This window comes from Chrysochloris asiatica, unplaced genomic scaffold (genome assembly GCF_000296735.1).
Source record: "Chrysochloris asiatica unplaced genomic scaffold, ChrAsi1.0 scaffold00032, whole genome shotgun sequence".
NCBI lineage: Eukaryota > Metazoa > Chordata > Mammalia > Afrosoricida > Chrysochloridae > Chrysochloris > Chrysochloris asiatica.
The window spans coordinates 8,392,962-8,401,428 of NW_006408550.1; the positions used below are offsets into that span (position 1 = coordinate 8,392,962).

General features: G+C 36.3%; 1 pseudogene; it reads right to left on the minus strand.

Moving 5' to 3' along the window:
* Positions 1-3,571: 3,571 nt before the first annotated feature.
* On the minus strand, positions 3,572-4,198 carry LOC102816834 (annotated as a pseudogene).
* Positions 4,199-8,467: the final 4,269 nt, after the last annotated feature.

Here is an 8,467-nt window from a genome sequence, read left to right on the forward strand (position 1 = left end):
TAACATGGTTCAATGATTTCCACATTCTGTTGGATCATCCTTCTTTGGAATAGTCAGGCAGCTACCTTCCAAATTTATTGGAATGGAGGAGTAACTCACTCCAGTCACAACTATTTGTTGAACCATTTCAGTTGATGTTCTATCAATTCCCAGAGCCTTGTTTTTTGGCAATGACTTCAGGCAGCTTGGACTTCTTCCTTCAATACAATAGTTTTTGATCCTATGCTACCTCTTGAAAAGGTTGATTGCTGATCAATACTTTTTGATACAGTTACTTTGTGCATTCCTTTCATCTTTTTTTTTTTTTTTAAATTGTGAACTGAGTGAAGGTTTACAGACATGATCATCAGTTTTACATTCAACAAATCATTCACTGTTTCATCTCAATGATTGCAATTCCCTCCATGTAACTACAGTTATTCCAGTTCCTCCCTGTGCTTACCCATGTACAAATATCCTCTATGAAACTCATATATCTGTGGGATATATAATGTATGTTTTCAAGAACCATTAAGTCAGTTTCATTTCATAACAACCTTATATAGGGTTTCCAAGGAGCAACAGTTGGGTTTGCAGTCCAGTGCTGATCCTACAGTACCACACCAGGAGATAGACATAGATGTAGATATCAATATATACAGACACAGATATAGATATATAATCACTCTTCCTCCCATACCCAAGTGTGTAGGTACCAAAGCTGGTTTGTTTATCCACTCTTCCTTTGATGGGCATTTAGGCCGTCTCCATCTGTTTGCTATTGTGAAAAGTGCTGCAATGAACATTGGTGTGCACATATCTACTCATATTCTGACTATTCTTTCTTGTGGATATATACCAAGTAGAAGGGTTGCTGGGACATATGGTATTTTTATTTCCAACTTGCTGAGGAAGGACCATGCTATTTTCCACAATAACTGAACCATTTTACAGTCCACCAGCAATGTAGGAGGCTCCCAGGTATACCACACTCTAGTCAGCATTTGTTGTTTTCTGTTTGTTTTTTAACTTTGCTATTAATGCTGGGGTGAAATGATATCCCATTGTTGTTTTCATTTGCAGCTTTCTAATGGCTCATGATCATGAATATTGCTTCATATGTTTGAATATCTTCCTTGGTGAAGTGTCTGTTCATGTCCTGTGTCCATTTTAAATTAGATTGTTTGTCATTTTCTTGTATAAGTGTTGCAGTTTTCTATAAATTTTAGAGATAGGTCCCTTTTCTGATATAATTGGTCTCTTATATGTTATCGTTGTTAAGTGCTGCCAAGTCAATTCTGACCCATAGCGACCCTGTTTAAGGTTTCCAAGTAGCAGATGGTAAGCTTGAACCACCGACCTCGCAGTTCAAACAACTTTGCAGTCTGATGCATTAGCCCACAGCACCACACCAGGGGTACGGATATTGTCCTATTATGGACAAATGTGTTATTCAGTCCAGAACAGATCTTAAAATATTCTTTGCAACAATGTATGTGATGTCATTTCTCTTCAATTAGTCATTCCTGGCATAGTAAACTATATGACGGACTGAATCAATATCACCAATGTTAGTCCATTTTGATTAATAATTTTCCTAGATTAATACTTTAAACACTCTACATTCCAATTATTAATGGATATCTGAAACTGTTCCTTCTAATTTTGAGTTGTGCCACATCAGCAAATGAAAGCTCTGAAAGTTTTGTTCCATCCATGTCATTAAGATGGATTCCACTTTGAGAAGGGCAACTCTTCTCGAGACCTATTTTTCATGCCTTCCAACCTGAGGTGATCATCTTTTGGTACTATATCAGTCAATGTTCTGTTGCTATTTATAAGGTTTTCGGTAGCTAAGTTTTTCAGAAGTGGACTGCCTCTTCCTTCTTCCTAGTGTCTTTCTCCAGAAGCTCTGCTGAATCTTCTTCTCCATGGATAACCCTGCTGGTATTTGAAATATTGGTGGCATAGCTTCCAGCATCAAAATAATATGCAAGCCACCACAGTATGGGCCAACTGACACACAAGTGACATTATGACAAACTGATAGTCTCTTTGTTTACCTTCACATCATTTGTAGTTTCCATTGCAGCTTTTATACTCTATAGAACTAGTCACTTGTTTACATTTTCAGATAAGGCAGATGCTGTTGTTATTTATCATGGAGTACAGCACCCCAGAAGCAGCAGCAATCCTGGATTCCTAAACAGATCTTCATAGGATGTATCAACACAAGTTCAAACAAAGACATTTCACTGAAACCCATAGCTGTCAGAGAAGTACACAGTTTAGAGGGAGAAACAAGGAATTTCTAAATAAGACACAGCCAGCTTTAGATAATACAGTTAGTACTATAGAAACTCAGGTTCTTTCTTTGTAAGTATTGTTACTATCACATTTAAGGTGCTCTTGTAGTGGTTACAAGTTGGGCGCTAACCTCAAGGTTAGCAGTTCAAAACTACCTACTGTTGCACGGGAGAAAGAGGGGGGGTTTCTGCTCCTGTAAAGATTAATAGCTTTGGCAGAGAGGAGGACATGGAGATATGGAGCAGCTGGGGGCTGTGTGCTGAGGACCACGGGGTTTGCAGCGTATACCCTTTGATTGGTTGATGATGTATGGAGGGGATTATAACCATGGCAATGAAATGATATACGATAGGATGAATGTAAAACTAATGTTCTCCCATGTAAACTATCACATAATGCACAATAAAACATTAAAAAAAAAAAATTAACAGCCTCAGAAACACTATACAAGGTTGCTATGAGTTGGAACAGGCTCCACAGCACATAATCACCACCACCACTATTACATTTAAGAATATTAAAATAATTAGCATAATAATTATACTAAAAAACTTTAGTAATATCAATGAATTTGCTGATCTGTGATGATAAAACAAGAAAAAATCACCTAGAAAATTATTCTGCAGTTCTTTGCTGATAACTACATTGGACTGACACCTCAAAAATTGACTGTTTACCTATAGCCATCTTTTTTAATTTTATTTATTTATTTCTAGTTAAAAGGAACAGTTGAAAAAGGTTCTGCTGAACAAGTGGATCAATTCAGTTAATACAACTGAAACACCAGTAGCATCATGCCAGGACACCGGATCCAGGACACAGTCAAACCTCTTCAGCGCTGCCACTAACAGGAAAACTCACTGTTTCTCACCAACATACAATGTTTAGCAAACAGGATCCAATCACATTTGGTCTTGCATGATTATATAAAATAATTAAAATATTAACTTCAAAAACTAATGTATTTTCTCCTTAAATGTTTCATACAGATACAATTTCAATTATTTCGTTTCATTAGTAGGTTTGTTTCAGAGACTTTTCATTCACAAGTCAAATCACAACCCATCTACAAAGAACTAATAGTCTCTAGGCTTATAGTGCAAATAAAGAGAGTTCTGAACTGCAAGGAACCTCTCTAATACACAAAACAGAGAGAATTCGTAGAAGGTGCTTGCACGAAGCATGACTAAAGCAGATGGTCACTAGAACAGTGGATTAGTTTACTGGTGATGTCCCCGGGACTCTAGATGTTTCTAGACTCTGGCACTCAACTTGAACTCTCATTTTAGGCTTTGTATTTTGGTTTTCTAGTTTCACTAATGACACACACATGATTCAAATCTCTGAAGTATGTGTTACAATCAAGTGCATATCTTACAACAAACTTCTCTGGAATTTCAAAGCCAACAAAATCTGGTGTACAGCCAACACTTCTAGAAGTCCTTTTCACCAATAAGCTTGCAATCTTGACCATTTTTGGATCATATTGCTTGACCAAGGAAAGCAGGGTTTGCATTATTTTGCCAGTTTCAATGATATCTTCAACAATCAAGACCTTCTTTCAGTCAAAGATGAGAGATCATCTCCACCAATTATTTTAATGTCCCCAGTTGACTGGTAATTATAGTAGCTCTTCAGGCTGATGGAATCTACAGTCATAGGAATGAATCTACCACTATTTCTGTTCAGTGCCTTGATATAATCCAGCAGGTCAGCAAAGAATTTATAGCCCCTCCTTGAGCACACAGAGGGCTACAGTATGATGGCCTCCCATCTCTTTCATCACATCTCGAGCAAGCATTTGAGTCCCGTCCATAATTAATCCATGAAGAATGAACACCTTTTCCAAGTCCTCCCTGAAATAGCTGGGCACGTCATCACTAATCATGCTGCTGGGGCTGTGGGTTGTCATATTACAGCCATCAGCTGCTGAGCTATAGCTCTCATTTTTACACAACTCTGGGGTTACTAATTACTTTGTCAACATCCAGATTTCTTCTTTTACCCTTACTGCATGGTAGCATTGAGGATCTGAATGATGCCTTTCTCTAAAATTACTACTAAGTTTATTTAGCACTTTTCTAATAAAGGAAGAGCAATCAAAAGGACAACTTTATCATGTTTCTCAAAAGTACAGTGTCTTTTTCAGAATGCTCAAATGAGCAAAAGTAACATAATAGAGCATAGAAAGAAATTGTATTTCTGTTAGACAGTTTGGGTGTTTCATAGCAAAATTTTTTCAGCATTATAGCGCTAAAATAAAATGTAGTAGAAAATGAAAACTATTATAACTAAGAGGAAATTTTTATTTTATAAATTCCAAAACACTTATTTATGGTTAAGTGAGGTTTCATCTCATTGGTTTAAAAAAAATTTTTAAGTAAATAAATTAAAGAGCAATAGTGTCACATTTAACAAACAATTGATAAAATATAATCACTATATGTCATTTAAGAAACATTTGATAATTGAGTACATATATATTTGAGTCTAACTCTCCGTAAATTCATAGCCTTATTAAAGTCTGAGGTTTTATATTTAGGTATTCTTAGATTTAAGACTTTGTGTACAGCTTGAAAGCAAATAATTTTTCCTTTTAGTTCACTTGTGAAGCTTGAGTTTAATGTAAAAAATAAAAATAAAAATCTGAAGTAGCAAAAGAAAGGCAGAGGACAATGGTGTTTTTCTCCAGAGTCCTGGTGTGGAGCTGTAGGAAATGCACTCGACAGCAAGGTCAGTTTGAATTGCAAAGTTGGTGGTTCAAACTCACCATTCACTTCAGTAATCCTACATAGGGTCACTATGAGTAGAAACTGAGTTGATGGCACTTAACAACAATAACAAAAATTCGACTTCTGAGTAACATTAGAAAATGGAAGCAACATGGCCAAATTATGTTATACTGAAAGTGTGTCTTTCTGAAGATGCTTATATATGCAAAAGGAATATTTATTTTGCTTGGAGTAAATAGGCTATAACTGACACAAAAGTATTATTTGTATTCAAAAATGAATATTCAGTCAATATCTTACATTTGGACTCCAGGTCTGGCACTGTAGGATAAGTACTGGATTGTGAACCACAAGGTCAGCAGTTCAAACTCACTAGCTGCTCCTCAGACCTATACAGGGTTACTAAGAGTCAGAACTGACTCGACAGCACTTAACAACAATGACATCTTATATTTAGTTTAGTATATATATATATAAGAACTAATATATATATATATATATATATATATAAATAAATTAACTTGGTTTAGGATGCAATGCTGGAGGACAGTTAGAAGACAGCTACCTGGCCAACTGATTGAAAGAGATCTATATTGTGCCCTCTTCAAAGAAAGGTGATCCAGCAGAATGTGGAAATTGCTAAATAACATCATTAGTATCACACACAAGTAAAACTTTGCTAAAGGTAATTAAAAAACAATTGTGTTGTGTTCCAGGCAAGGAATCACCCTCTTGCAAGGATAGTGCCAACCATGCACGTAATGTGGCCTTTGATGGCATCATTCAATCATTTACAGCGATGAGAGTAGTTGAGAAGGTTTTTGGTCATAGGCAAACAGACACTAGACAGAAATAGGTTGAAATCGAAATGGTGGACCTGATTTATCCACTTGCCTGGTCCAGCTTTATTTTGGGATCTGGTACACATTTTTATCTGTGGCTGACTTAGTACAGATTGTAGAGTGCTTTAAAAGGTGTGAAGAGTCAGTTTTTGTTGCAGTAAATGGAAAATGGAGTTTTGAGCAAAAGCACTAGGTGTCCACATTTGGAGAAATGCAGGATTTGTAATGAAAGCAACAATAATGGAGCTTCCCATTGAAAGACAGGTGTACACTCATAGGATAGAAGATTAAACAACCTCTTTGAACAATCTGAATAAATGTTTCTTAAAAAATAAAATGATTGAGCAGTATATAGACAAGGAACTGCCAGAAAGTCATGCCAGATTCAGGAAAGGATGTCGAACAAGGGATATCACTGCTGATGTCAAGTGGATTTTGGCTGAGAACAGAATGAAAGAAAGATGTTTATCTGTGTTTTATTGACTATGAGAAAACACTCAGCTGAGGATCCTAACCAACTATGGCTAACATTGTGAATAATGGGAGTCCTAGAACATTTAATTCATGTGGTTTAAAATTAGGAAAGGTGTGTATCAGGGTTATATCTTTTCACCATATTTATGCAATCTTTATTCTGAGCAAATAATCTGAGAAGGTAGACTACATGAAGAAAAAAAAAAGTATCAAAATTAAGGAAGTTTTAATGACCTGCAATATGCAGATGACACAACCATACTTGCTTAAAGTACAGAGGACTTTATTTTAAGCACGTACTGATGAAGATTAAAAGTCACAGCCTTCAGTATGGATTACACCTCAACACCAAGAAAACAAAAATTCTCACAACTGGACCGGTAATCATCATCATTGTAAATAGAGAAAGTATTGAAGTTGTTGAGGATTTCATTTTACTTGTAGCCACAATCAACACTCTTGCAAGCAGCAGTAAAGAATTGAGCAAATCTGCTGCAAAAGACTTCTTTCAAGAGTTAAAAAGCAAAGATATCACTTTGAGGACTAAGGTATAGCTGACCCAAACCAGATTATTTTCAACTGTCATATATGTATGTGAACACTAGACAGTGAATAAGGAAGACTGAAGAAGAATTGATGTATTAAAATAATAATGCTAGTAGATAAGACTGAATGTATCATGAACTGCCAGAAGATTGAACAAATTTGTCTTGGAAAAGTATAGGTAAAATTCTGCTTAGAAATGAGGATGGTGAGACTTCATCTCCCATACTTTAGAAATATTATAAAGAGGACCCAATCCCTGAAGAAGGACATTATGCTTAGTAAAGTAGTGGGTGAGCGAAAAACAAGGAAGACCCTCAACACAATGGCTGCAGCAATGGATTTAAATACCGTGTGGTGCTGAAGGACAAGCACTGGACCAATAGGTAGCTTTGAACTGCAAAGTCTGTAGCTCAAACTCACCAGCAACTCCTCAGAAACCCTACACAGGGTTTTGGAAATGACTCAAAGCGCTTAATTACAACAATGATAGTAAAGATGGCACATGACCAGGCAGTGCTTTGTTCTGTTGTATATGCTGTGACATCCTGGTGTGGTGCTGTGGGTTAATGGCCAGACTGCAAAGCTGTTTGAACTGCAAGGTCGGTGGTTCAAGCTCACCAGATGCTCCTCAGAAACCCTATACAGGGTCGCTATGGGTCAGAATTGACTCGATGGCACTTAACAACAACAACAGCAATTTTAAGTACATTTTTATTCCTTATCCAATTAAGATTTACTTTATTTCTAAAAGAGCATGTGATACAGATAAATATTTCTCTATTATTTTTCTAGCACTGAAGGATAAGCACTGGACTGCTCACTGAAAGGTCAGTGGTTCAAAGCCACCAGCGGCTCCTCAGAAACCCTACACAGGGTCACTATGAGTCTGAACAGACTGGATGACACATAACAACAATATGAAGCATACAAAAGTTCTTGGTTTTGGGGTTTTTTTTTTAAGTGAATGTTGGATTATTTCATGTGATTCTTCTCCCTCTCCCTCCCATTCTTCAACTTTCAAACTGACATCCTTTATCTTTTTTAAACACAATAAATGAATGTAATCATTTTCAGTGCACAGTCTGATAAGGTTTGACAACTGTTTACAACAGAATAAGCCATCACCTTATTCAGGACGCAGAAAATTTCCATCAACTCCAAAACTTCTCTTCTGCCCTTCCAATTCATCTCACTGTTACACACCTTCTGCTTCAAGCAATAATTAATATGTTTTTTCTCTTTATAGACTAGTTCTCCCTATTCTAACACTTGAAAAATATGGAATCATACAATATGCTTGCTTTACTGTCTGACTTCTGTAATTTAGCAGAATGTTTATTAGATACAGACATGTTGCTTTGTTTCGTTTTTGAAGTTTCGTGGTGTTCATTGCATTAATTTATTACATTTCATTTAACCATTCATCTGTTGCCAAATATAATTTACTATAACAAGCAATAGTGAGGATGTGGAGCAATTGAAATTTTCTACATTGCTGCTGGGATTATCAAACGGCACAGCCACTTTAGAAAGCAGTCTGGCAGTTTCTGATAAACATATGCTTACCATATGATGAAACAACTTCAT